Genomic DNA, 14288 nt, shown 5'->3' with positions numbered 1-14288 from the left:
ACATACGCTTGATTCTTAATGCGGTGTCATTAGCTGGATGATTCATGACTGTTTTGTTTCATGTTAAACTTTATATGTAATGTTATTTTGACTGTTAATCTCTTAGTAGTGAAGCATTGCAATAAGTTATGATATTGTTTCTTCTGTAACTTGAGATGAGCCTGTTAAAAGACTTGATGCTAATTTGCCTATGCACTGCACGCTCTCTAGTGCAATATATACATAAACACAGCAAAATGGATTTAGGTCATATAAGTTTATTTGTTTACAACAACATAACACATTCAGGCTGTTTGATAACAGCAACATGCTGCGCTTTGAAACCAACATAATATATACCACATATCACAGTATTGCAGTCATATATTGACTCTTTTTGGACACTAAATGCACTGATATTTTCTTATATTTAACAACTTGATACAAAGTGCTTTTCTTTACAAAAATATAAATAAGCAAAAGGCACAATTTAGCAAAAACCTTTAGGAGCGGGTTTGTCAACTGATCAAATCCACCTGAACTACTTAAGGCATTCAGTTTCATTAGAAAATTACAAGCAGGTGAGTTTCCTTCCTATTATGAAGGTAAGTGTCACAGCATTATTATGGCTGTCACATTTTGGAGCTGAATCAACCAAAACAACCAGGGTTCTGTTAAAACAAACCCCCTCCAAACCCACAAGTTGTAATAAAAAATATCTACTCAAATGTAACTGGCACCATGTCATCACTGCCATCAAGAAGCATGCGAAACCCGCAGTATCTCAACTGCACTATAGACAGCTTTGCTGGTAGAAAATGGAAGTGACTTAGTTTGTCACCTCCTTCCAGTGTAGGCACGTTGTGAGAACATCGTAACATCCTCAATGCCTACTATAAATACTCAAGTAATGGTGCCAAAATGTTGCAACACCCCTGAAGAAATCCCATGCTGCTTGGATTTTAGGGGAATCCCTAAATGCAGACAGGTTTTAGAGCATGCATATAAATAGAGAGGGACCCTAAACTGTTGGTTTTATCCAGGCCTGAGTCCAGAGAGCCAAATATAGTAGTCATCTCTCTTCTGTTCCTAACTTGGTTGGGATTTAGCACAAAGGTAGAGAGTGTATCAACAATAATCATGTCATGCACCTAATTGTGTCTCCACATTTTGTTACATTCCCAATCCTGACTGCAAACCATCATGCTGTGAGTGACAAGCCTCTGCCTGAAGGAACAATTCAGCCAAAATTCTCTCACTTTACTCCCCATAATGTTTTTTCAAACCCATATGACTTTATCTACTGTGTAACAAAAGATATTAGAAATGTCCAAGTGGTTTTTTTTAGCCATACAGTGTTTTTTTTGGCCAATGGTAACCAAAAAAATTTGCTTACCAACATTCATCAAAATATATTTGTGTGTGTGTGTCTCCACACAAAGTATTGACAATTCTAATTTTTGGGTGAACTATCCCTTTCATGTCTGAAACACTGCACGATTTTCAGCTGACAAAATATTGGCATCGTGAAACAATTGTGGCGATTTCTGTGATCGTGCCTCCTAATCGGTTGTCCTGTGTCGTACAGTAAAAAAGGTTCAAAGACAGCCATTGTCATGGTCTTGCGACCAAAGATAGGCTACGATACAGCATGATCATCGCACAGTGTGTTTGCTGCCACGATCATGTTTACTGATCAGCCAATAAAAATGTGACATGAAATCAACGCAATGTGGCGCTAAAACCTAAAACTGCTTACCTCAAGCTCTTATGCCGTCCTCTTTCGCGGCATCCAATTGTTTTTAGCACATAAAAACTCCAACTGCTAAAGTGTGATTTATCATCCTCTTTATTTACCACTAGCTGATGTTATATTCTTCTATAGTAACGTGTGTCGTAGCATACGAGTCAATAGGTGTTATCATCGTACAGTCTACACACTTCGTAGCCAAGTTTATTAGATCCATGTCACACAGTGTGATCTGCAATGATCTTATAGGATTGCTAAAATCATGCAGTGTCTCAGGCTTAAGAGGTTCAAGTAGAACAGCTTGAAAAATTCATCAGCAGTGGCACAATCCATTGTAAGAAACCATTGTAGGTAATAGACAAAATCATTAACTACCCAGTGGAGAACTGACCAGCACAAAACCTAATGGAAATATATCAAAAGATATCAGGCCACAGTCACTAATAACTTGTTGCATATTTAAGTGCATAAAGTTCGTACAAAATTCTTGCCAGATTCACAACTATTGTCTGATCTTATCTTGATTAATGTGGATTATTCTAAATGAGGGAATGGCAACCTCACCTTGCTCTCTAGAGGTGCATTCTCATCTGAGAGCAAACAAAGTTGGTGCAAAAACCTAGCAAATTTACAAAAAACTAAAATTTGTGAAGCTATGGATGAATCGTGATTTCTGTATGAAAATAATCATGCACAGCTTTTTTGTGCACCTGTTTGCATACGTTCATTAAAACTATTAACAATAGACCATACTTAAAACAACAGTACTTCTCAATTTAAGGACACTTCGCTTGTACAGCACCTCATTATCTTCAAGTTGGACAGCTAATGACCTAATGCCTCCTTGCATGGACCTAAACCAGCCAACTTAGGTCTGTTTGTGCACTGCTGTCTTTGTCAGTTTGGCAAAAGTGAAGATCATGCTGTCCAGAGGTTTGAAAAGACAACCACTGAGAAGCTTGCACAAAGTATGGTCCCCTGAGTAGGCAGTAATGATGAAGTACCTTGGCCGTTACACATTGCATTCTGGAAGTAGAAATCCATTCCATGTCAGTATACCAGTCAGACGGATATGTTGGGCAGCTGGGCAGATGATTTGAGAGGAAGTATTGTATATCCATCTTCTCAGTCTATAAACTTGGGTTTAAAATGTAGGTCCAAGAACCGTGTTGTTTGGCTGGACAGCAATTCATTCAAAATTTTCATCTATATAGGAAAGAGGTGAAGAGGTCATGAGCAATAAGCATGTGTGCCTTAAGGCCCATTCAAACCAATTATAACAACTATATTAGCATCCACACCAATGCAGTTCTACGATGTCACTGTAAATGCTCGAGCTCCTTAAAACAGGATAGAATCTGGTTGGCTTTCAATTTTTTTTATTGTTCATTATTCCAACAATATCGTTCCTCTGTGCAGTTGTGGTGTGGACTCTACTTTTTTTTTTTTTTATTTAGAGAGATTTTTAAAACTGTATTTTTCTTTAGTTATATTATTTTATTGACAGTTAATTTATGACTCATTTAAAAATGTATCCTTTATCATTTTGGATTTTGTCAACAACAACAACAACGACAAAACTTACACATGACAATAACAAAATTGGAATTCAAACACTTAATTCATTAATGTTTTTACTTAAAAAAATAAATAAATCTAAACCACTGCCTCAAGTAATTAAGTCATACATTGAGGAGTGACCCACTTGAGCTGAACATATTTTTCCTGGAGGGTCAATTATATAAACATCCTACATGAGATTAATCTACTATAACATAAGATATAATGTTTGTGATAACATAAGAAAAGTAGTTTAATTGTTTTGCCACTTAATATATGAATCTAGAAGTAAAGCACATTGAATAATGTGTTTCTTATATTTATTGTTTAAGCACGTCTATGAAAGATTGTATTACTGTACTGTGTTAAAAAAGAATAACAATGTTGAAAAAGCATTTTCTGTAACGTTTAGATTTGAAAATTAAAATAATGGATAAATGTTGTGTTTGTGAAAAACAGTAGTGGACTCCAGTGTGAAAGCACAATGAGTCTGTGCTGCTTCTGAACCTCACATGGACTTATACGCACTGTAAACGGAGTATGTGTGAACCTGGCGTGAGGCCGCCTCGCATACAGCTCACGAAATCAGGCTTGTGCTGTGTGTAAGCTATTGTGCAACACTTGCCCGAATGTATAAACAAAAAATGCACTGCATTATCAAACGTTTAAGTGAGATAATTATAATTTTTTTTAAAATGTCAAAAAAATGCCCCCTCCACCCAAAATAAAAAATCCACCCATAAGTCACCTAAGAGGGGAATTCCCCGTTTTCAAAAATATCATTCAGGCCCTAAATGAATGCTTTAAAAGAAGGCTTCGAGAGATACTGCTTCCTGTAATTGACGATCTGTGATCGGCTCATTTTTTTGACTATCCCTTTAATGACTTTAAAAAACAGGTATGTAGGTAATAGGGATGGGTCACGATTCTCGAATATTCAATTAGTTGATTTAATTATACAATATCGAATAGGTTGTGCGATTATTGTCTAAAGAAATTCCCCATGTTTTCGGTGCTGATGTGGTGGTGACTCGTTCATGTAAGCAGAGGGTGGTGCTGCCAATAACGCACCTAAAAGCTGTCAAAGACAACAGAAGAACACATTGTCTCACACGTACACTGTAGACATGCATATGGCATATAATGGTTAAGGTAACTTGGGACGATGTGAAATTAAAGTTCTGTGCGGACCACAAACACCCCCGACTGGGTTAGAGGTGTACTGAACTTGTATTCAGAAAGCATGGAAAACGAGTAATGCGATCTACGGAGCCACTAAAGGCACATGGTTAGCCGCTTGCTAGCGGTAGCCTGTTACATTACAGTACACAAAGTTCACTTGCCACATAAATGGAGTAAGGAAAGATGACTGCAAGATGGCAAATGATTTGCAGATCCTGAGCACCACTGACAAACATCTAATCTTGTAAACTGTTTGGTAAGTTCTGCCACTCCATAGTATAACGTTACACAGAGCACATGTGATCACGAATATCGAAAGTGAAACTAAAGCAAGCACGCATTCAAAAGCGATTTCAATGCCCCGCATATTAATAATGGCTCCCTGCAGTTTATATACAGTATAATTATATTTATGTGAGAGAGAGTTGAAATATATTTTTCCCTCCCATCTCTCATCTATTCCCCTTAATTTTTTGAAATGGAAATGTACTAGTCTTATGAGCAGATCTGATTTATGCTAATTGACAGACTGTTATGTTCACGAGTTATTTGGTTATGTTTATTATATTAAAATGTTTCAGCATGTTACAATCATTATGGCTTGAGTTGAGAGCCTATGCCCTAATGAATTAAACCATTTACTATCATACTTGTAAATGGTATGGGTGGGAAAAAAAAAATCAATATCTCGACATTGATCGATTTTCTTTTTTACGGAACAATATTGATTCTTAAAATCCCAAGAATCGATTAGTCTAGCCTGTTTCCAGTTAATGGACTGAACTTTAAAGGGCACTTCCCATCCTATATCGCACCAATAATTGTGCTTTGGTACTTTTAATATGAAACAAAGCCTCAGATTTCAAATTCTGTCCACTTCATTCCAGTATTTAAAAAAATATGGAAAAAAAAAAATGCTGTTTTAGCGCTGTTTAATGTGGAGTGACATACCGCTCTAGCACCTCAGTTCAACAAAAGTGGCAGCACTTAACGCACGTGAACTGATCATCTCCTCCACATTAATACCAGTTTCAGCACAAAATAAACATGACTAAACATCCGCAGGCAAGTAAAAAGCAAGAGTACAACTTTACAATCCGTATCCTATCATGTAATCGCTCAATCGGTGTTTCTGCCGAGCAAAAGACGTCAATATAATGGTCGTAACGTCACATTTACCTCAGAAAAAAAAAAACATTCGGTGACCATAAACTCATTAGTCAGGTAGAAAAATAAACTGTAGAGAGGGGCATTTTGCTAAATATATGCACCATATAATATATTCATTATATCTTTTACTGTTCTTCAAAGTTACATTTTCTTTTTATGAGCCACCAATTAAATGTTTGTATTTAAATTAGAAATGTTATTATGTAATATTAAAGTAGAAATATTATTGTGATTGTAACTTTTCTTATAAAAACTTCATTAAGTGTCATTTAAGCAGTTGTATAGCCTAAAATTATAGTAATGTAGTGCCAACTGACTCAAGTATATTTTACAGCTTTAGTTAAGAGGATTTTTTTTTTCCTTGAGAAAATTTGGCATGTGTACTTGATATATATCCAAAATAATCGATATTGAATCGGGAATCAAATCGAATCGCAAGCTTGTGAATGAGAATCGAATCGTGAAATTTGTTTCAAAACCCAGCCATAGTGAATGGTCTCCCTCTCTCTGTTTATGGGTGTGTAGCCTGCAGAGGTGTAAAATACTTCAGTAATTTTACTTGATTACTTATTATTTTGGGGGATTTTTACTTTATTCAAGTACAATTTAAACTGACTACTTTTACTTGATTACATTTCTGAAGAAAAAAGTACTTTTTATTCCTTACAATTTTATTTCAACTTAAGTACATTACATTTTTATCTTATGCACATTAAATATGGTCAACGGAAGCTCAAAAGTGCATGCTTGACGTGAGAACCAATGATCATTGTTTTCTCGCATCAAGCACACAGTTCTACTTCAGTTATGACTTTCATCAGGTAAATGTCTGGGTTCAAAAGTTCACCATCAAATCTGAGGAAGTATGTTGAGGTAGCAACGTTGTGTTTTCCCCAAAAAAAGTTTATTCATTATTCTTTCTGTTTTGATAGAGCCATTAGCTGTGTAATATATTGGCTGAATGCACAAGATTGAGTGCAAATAAAATAATCAGTGATGAAAATTTTAATAATATTTTTGTGGGAATTATTATTTTATTAAATGTTACAAATCTCCGAAAAAAGGGTTTAAATGAACATTGTATGTTTACTTAATAGTAATTCATGTTGTGATGTTCTCAACTCATTGAATATGTTTCTAACCTCTTCATCACATTGTTTTTAAAAGTGACAGTTCACCCAAAAATTAAGATTCTCATGTCGTCCCAAATGTTTATGACTTTCTTTTTTCAGATGAACACAAGCAAAGATTTTTAGTCCGTGTAATTGAAGGAGACAGGACCACTTCAGAAACAACACAAAGTGAACACGACGGTCAAGTTAAAAATATTGATTCATTAACAGGGGTTGTATAAGTTACTGTCATATTCACTTTGTGCACTTTTTGAAGTGTCATTTTTGGACGTCCCATACTTATCTTATAAGAGGAGAGATGATTTAGATCTTAGTTTGTGTTCATCTGATAAGAGTATATATATATATATATATATATATATATGGCTGTGTGGTGAGCGCACTGGCGCCGTTGTACTGTGGCTGCTGTCGTATCATCCAGGTGGATGCTGCACACTGGTGGTGGTTGAGGAGATGTAAAGTGCTTTGGGTGTACAGCAATACACAAAGCGCTATATAAATGCATCCTTCATTCATATATACACATACATACACTCCCCTCCAAAAGTATTGGGACAGTGAGGCCAATTCCTTTATTTTTGATGTAAACTGAAAGCATTTGGGTTTGACATCAAAAGAATAATATCAGACAAGAGATTGACATGCCGGCTTTTATTTACAGGTATTTACACCTGGATTTGACACACAACTTCACAAGATATCACCTTTTGTTTGAACCCACCCATTTTTCATGTGAGCAAAAGTATTGGAACATGTGACTGACAGGTGTGTTTTGTTGCCCAGGTGTGTCCTATCACAATGTTTATTCAAACAATAATTAGCACTGAATGTCTACGCTCAGTTTCAGATTTGGGTTTTGCCTGTTCAAACTGCATTTATAGTTAAGAGTAGGGCTGGGTATCATTCAAAAATTTTCAATATCGATACCTTGAGTTCGATACCGGTTCCTGAACGATACATTTTTCGATACCAGTTTTACGAAATCAGTTTTAATAAGATTACATTAACTCAAAAAACTATTTTTTAGCTTGTTGATATTTATACAGACTCAAAGCCTCATCTCCTGAGCCACTGCACAAAGGAACAAAATATATCCAACACAAATAATTTTAATAAAGTTCAAATTGTTTTCAGTTTACACATCTGTTAGGCTACGTTTACATTAGTGCGTGTTCATTTTAAAACATAGCTCAGACAGAATCATAATTTCTAGGTTGTTAAAGACTTCAAGAAATTTGAAATCTTCATCCACTTTCATAAGTGGGTGTTTTATTTTCTTTCACCACATGTTTTATTGTTATTAAATTCTGGTGTAGTATGTCTAATTATATGAATGCATAAAAACAACTTCGTTTATTTAAATTTCTTCTTAAAATAGCCTTATGAAATGTTTTATTTTTCCTCAGAAATTCTGTGTTCTGTATCTGGTTTTCAAATGAAGACATAAAACATTAATTTAATTTATCTTTAAATTATTGAAAATCAAAGCTTATTTATTTTGGCAAACAAAGGGGGGTTACTATTAAAATTAAAACATGGAATAACTGTTGTGATCATTACAAAAAAAAAAAAAAAAAAAAGTTTTAATAGTAGCCTAGTAGTAGCAGTATGTACTGTCTGCTGAACAATATTAATATATTTCTGCAGCTGTCTTCCAAGTTAAACCGAACTTTTATTTTGACGGGTTGCCTGGAATAGCTTTACAGTTCTGTGTGTATATGATATGGCCCTAGTTTTGCTCGAATCAAACGGTAAAATGCTCATGAAGTGAGTCTCAGAGCAGGTCTGGAGATGTTGTTCATGTGTTTATGTCCTCATTTAGTTAGGCGGCAGACGCTGAAATCACCACGAGCGTCACGCGAGCTTCAGTCTGTGTATAATTAACAAACCGCGCGATTTAAAGAGCGGACTGAAACGCTCTCGCGGATGTCAAACACTGATCTATCAGCGCCGCGCTGCTTCTAGTCAAACACACCTAGTGCTGCAGGATTATTGGCTCACTGACGGTGATGAGATTAACCCCTTAGGTATCGAAATTTGGTACCGAACGACAAGACGTTTTTCGATACTCGGTGGTATCGAGGCAATTCGGTCGGTGCCTAAAAAGTATCGAACTCGATACCCAGCCCTAGTTAAGAGGTGTAACCAACATGAAAACCAGAGAGCTGTCTATGGGTGAAAAACAAGCAATTGTGAAGCTGAGAGGAGGAAAATCAATCAGAGCCATTGCACACACATTGGCAATAGCAAGTACAACCATTTGGACTGTCCTGAAGAAGAAAGAAACCACTGGTGTACTAAGTAACAGACATCGAACAGGTAGACCAAGGAAAACGACTGCAGTTGATGACAGAAACATTGTGAGAACTGTCAGCAAAGACCCTAAAACAACTGTAAGTGAGATCAGCAACAACCTCCAGAGGGCAGGAGTGAAGGTATCACAATCTACTGTTCGCAGAAGACTTCATGATCACAAGTACAGATGCTACACCAGAAGATGCAAACCACTCATTAGCAAGAAGAATAGGAAGGCCAGGCTGGAATTTGTCAAAAAGTACAGAGATGAGCCTCAAAAATTCTGGGACAACGTTTTATGGACTGATGAGATAAAGATTAACCTATACCAAAGTGACAGGAAGCCTAAAGTTTGGAGAAAGAAAGGATCTGCTCATGATTCCTAACATACAAGCTCATCTGTGAAACACAGTGGAGGTAATGTCATGGCTTGGGCTTGCATCGCTTCTTCTGGGACGGGTTCATTAATCTTCATTAATGATGTAACATGATGGCAGCAGCAAAATTAACTCAGAAGTCTACAGAAATATTTTGTCTGACAATTTACAGAAAGATGAAACCAAACTGATTGGGAGATCCTTCATCATGCATCAAGATAATGACCCAAAACATAGTGCCAAAACAACAAAGGAGTTCATCAGGGGCAAGAAGTGGAAGGTTTTAGACTGGCCAAGTCAATCTCCACACTTAAACCCTGTAGAGTATGCATGTTACCTGCTAAAGAAGAGACTGAAGGGAGTAACCCCCCAAAACTGAAAGAGCTGCGGTGAAAGCCTGGAAAAGCATCACAAAAGAAGAATGCAAAAGTTTGGTGATGTCAATGGGTCACAGGCTTGATGCAGTTATTGAAAGCAAAGGATTTGCAACTAAATATTAAGTCCTTTTCACTTTAATCTATGTTAATTCGGTCTGTTCCAATACTTTTGGAAGCATTACAAATGGGTGGGTTCAAACAAAAGGTGTTATCTTCTAAGTTGTGTATCAGATGTATCAGATGTATCAATACAGGTATTGTGTATCAATACCTGTAAATAAAAGCCGGCATGTAAATCTCGTCTGATATTCATCTTTTGATGTCAAACCCAAATGTTTTCAGTTTACAGCAAAAATAACGGAATTGGCCTCACTGTCCCAATACTTTTGGAGGGGAGTGTATATGGGATGGCATGAGGGTGGAAAGGATGGAGTTTCCTTTTAATCCCTTTCCCTGCAATTTTGTGTGTGTGTTCCGCTGTGCTGCATTTTAATTGTTATCGCTGCACTAGATATGTATTTGGCCTGTGCCATTGCATTTTGTTTCGTTTTCTCCCTTTAACCAAACTTCTGTATGTCTATCAGAAAAAAAAAAAAAAAAAGTACTTCTACATTTTTAATACTTAAAATTAGTACTATTTTACTTTTACTCAAGTATGTTTTTGGCCAGATACTTGTACTTTAACTGTACAGTTTTCACTGAGTATCTTTACTTTCACTTGAGTAAAATTTGAGTACTTTTTACACCTCTGGTAGCCTGATACGTGCATGCAGGGGAGGGGTGCGATTTTCGAATAATAATCGAATAATTCCCAGTGATCTTCAAATATTATTTTTGAAATGCCCATCCCTAGTAGGTAACACTTATGTTTCAGGAGCTCGGGTTTTCAAATTGTATTTTATGTTGATTAAATCTTGAACATGTTTGACATGTAGATTGTTGGATTTTCAAAATGTAAAAAAAGTGGTTAATTTTACAACATTATAGTTGATGGCATATAATTTTAATCAAGAAAAATATAAAAAATTATTTAATAACGTTTTCTAAAAAGACAAGAACAGACAAACAACAAAAATGTTCCAGCGCAGTGCCTCTCCCACTCCATATTTTGTATGTCTCCCACATTGGCCATGCCCAATTGAAGTCCTGCAGTCTCTACTAATGATGCAGATGACTTCAATAAGGTGCTTTAAGCTGGGCACACACTACGATTTTGGCCATGATTTTGCTGTCTGAGACAAATTTCACAAATCCTAAAAGATTCCAACAATCCTAGGCTAAAATCTGTAGTCTTTGATTGTTAATTTGACATGTCCACCGATGGCTGTTGTGATCAGATTTAACCTCAGTGTGGGAAGATTTGGTGCATTGTGACCTCTCCTATGACGAACGTCAAAACTGTCTTCGCTTTTCAAGACAAGCCATTCCTATGATATGTTGCCTTTGCTATGATAAGCACCGGTTGCGCCGCTGTTTTGATTTAGGCGTGTAGTGCTGCTTACACTATTCTTTATAAATATGCCGGTATTGCCGCCATTCATATACTTTTCATGATGGCCAATATTTCAGCCCCACGTGTAATGCAGCTCACATGACCGTGTATGGGTTGATAATGTAAAACAAAGCAACAATCGTAAAGGACTATTAAAATCGCAGTGTGCACCCGGCTTTTGATGAGAAAGAAGACATCAAAAATGGTGTTTCATTTCCCAAAGGGCAGGTTTCAGAAGCACTGTTCTAGCGGATAAATTCACATTACCACAATTCTGCATGCAAATTAAAGACGATCAATTTGTCTCTTACCTCACCTCAGTGAAGATAACTTGAGGATCTTCACCATGGACGGACAGAGCTATGGTCACTAAAATATGGTGAGGTTTCTTCCACTGAAAGTTTTATTCCTGATAAATACAGAGAACTTTTTTTTGCCACTGTTTATAAAGAATAATTAACACTTTGTACTAAATTGATTATTCATTCAAATTACATATAAGTATTAATGTAAAATTAAAATCGTTACATTTTCATAAATATTCCTATTGATGAATGAGTTTGCTTTCTAATGTTAGTTAATGACTTCAAGTGTTTCCTACTGATATGCAGTAAATCTTTCAGACACACACCAGGCTCACAGCAGGCAGCACACACCAGGCTGATGGCAGCACACACCAGCCTCACGGCAGCACACACCAGCACACACCTGCCTCACGGCAGGCAGCACACACCAGGCTGATGGCAGCACACACCAGCCTCACGGCAGGCAGCACACACCAGGCTCACAGCAGGCAGCACACACCTGGCTGATGGCAGCACACACCAGGCTCACGGCAGGCAGCACACACCAGGCTCACGGCAGGCAGCACACACCACACACCAGCCTCACGGCAGGCAGCACACACCAGGCTCACGGCAGCACACACCACACACCAGCCTCACGGCAGGCAGCGCACACACCAGCCTCACGGCAGCACACACCAGCACACACCTGCCTCACGGCAGGCAGCACACACCAGCCTCACGGCAGCACACACCAGCACACACCTGCCTCACGGCAGGCAGCACACACCAGGCTCACGGCAGCACACACCACACACCAGCACACACCAGGCTCACGGCAGGCAGCACACACGGCAGGCAGCACACACCAGCCTCACGGCAGGCAGCACACACCAGCACACACCAGGCTCACGGCAGCACACACCACACACCAGGCTCACGGCAGGCAGCACACACACCAGCCTCACGGCAGGCAGCACTCACGGCAGGCAGCGCACACACCAGCCTCACGGCAGGCAGCACTCACGGCAGGCAGCACACACCAGGCTCACGGCAGCACACACCACACACCAGCACACACCAGCCTCACGGCAGGCAGCACACAAGGCAGGCAGCACACACCAGCCTCACGGCAGGCAGCACACACGGCAGGCAGCACACACCAACCTCACGGCAGGCAGCACACACCAGCCTCACGGCAGGCAGCACACACCAGGCTCAAGGCAGCACAGGAGTCTCCAGACTCTTCTCAGAGGCCTCCACAGACACTCAAATATCCCACCTGCGACAAGATCAGATGCAGTATTACTACGGGAGCGAGCACTTTTTAGTACTAGACTGATCTAAAAATTAATCAAACTATAAACTAGACATAGACACGCTTATAATTACTTTAACATCAGAAAAGCGTCGTGTACTGGGCTGGCGCAGCTAACTCAAGACAAACGTTGTTCGCTAATGCCCACAAATAACTTATATTACTTTGTATATAATAGCTACAATTTCAACCATCAACTCCGAAATAGTTATAGTGGATGATAACTTGATTAATTTCATCCAAGCCATACCGGAGAAAGAAACAGGTACACATCAGATCAGTTTAATTCTGAAGTAAAATAAAGTATTTATCACCTCTGGAGTCGGTTTCCATGTGGGCATATGGTGTAGCCATCAGTGTGTTAATGAATCCGCCAAACTTGAAAATTAATGAACCAGGTTACTAAGTTATGACGTCAAGCTATGTTGCCATGTGCGTCTTTTTCATAAATTCAAACTACACCCTGAATAGTGTCATTTATCAACATTATCAATTTATTTTTTGTCATTAGTTTCCTGTGTTTTAATCTCTACCTGGTCCGACCAATACCCCTCTGATATGTAAATGTAAACCGTTTTTCATTTCTAGGTGCATGCGCTGTACATGGCAACCCCGACGCGGACGCGCGCACTGTCAAGACTCCTGTTCGTCGGGCACGAGCATTAACCTAAGGCTTAAGACTACTACCCTATTGTTTCTAACATACAAAGATATAACAGAAGTTAGTGAGAGTATACTCTTATTCATTGATTAATACATCCAATTAAACATTTGTGTTTTTACTGGCTAGTATAAAGCAGCACGCTTCTGCAATCCACCCAGTAATGTTAATGTAAAAGGCGGCTAGAGCAAGCCATGTATAACTTAGTTACAGCTTAAAATGCCCTTCATTGATTTAACTGGGCAGTTCAATATGTGAAATAAATGCGTATATTATTATTATTATATTATATATATATATATATTTTTTTTTTATAAATAAAAATCCGCTGCAAATTGCAGTTTTGGTTGTTAATTAATATTTTATATTTTTATCAATGAAATTCTAGAATTTAAAACAAAAAAAATGACTTCATAAATACAATACACTAAAAAAACGCTTAACTTACCTTCAGAATCCCCTTGTGACTTAAATTATGCCCACTGTTACATGAAGGAAATAAATGAACTTCACTATTTTCCTTTTTTTCCTGCCATTTTCACCAGAATTAAATCGGCATCCTCTTTTCGTCGATGTTTTACCAGTGGCTCCATTATACCGAATAAATCTCCGTTGTTTTGATAATTCCTGAAGAAAGAGATGAACACGTTGCTCATTGATGAAAACGACTTTTCCCGCGTGTTGCTTGCTTCTTCTTTGGTGGTTGTTTT

The 14288-nt window shown here is 38.0% G+C and overlaps 1 long non-coding RNA gene across 2 annotated transcripts; it reads right to left on the bottom strand.

Annotated features, from left to right (window-relative positions):
- Positions 1–238: 238 nt before the first annotated feature.
- On the bottom strand, positions 239–14265 carry LOC306864772. 2 transcript variants are annotated; one of them, XR_013783810.1, is made up of 4 exons: positions 14027–14265; positions 12767–12881; positions 11632–11724; positions 239–2935 (listed from the first exon to the last, which is right to left on the bottom strand). It is a non-coding gene; the product is annotated as an uncharacterized lncRNA (long non-coding RNA). The 2 variants fall into 2 exon arrangements; XR_013783811.1 differs by lacking the exon at positions 11632–11724 and having other exon boundaries at positions 252–2935.
- Between the last annotated feature and the right edge of the window lie 23 nt (positions 14266–14288).

Source organism: Barbus barbus (assembly GCF_936440315.1).
Source record: "Barbus barbus genome assembly, chromosome: 4".
In the NCBI taxonomy this organism is placed as follows: domain Eukaryota; kingdom Metazoa; phylum Chordata; class Actinopteri; order Cypriniformes; family Cyprinidae; genus Barbus; species Barbus barbus.
This window is presented reverse-complemented; position numbering and strand designations above follow the sequence as displayed.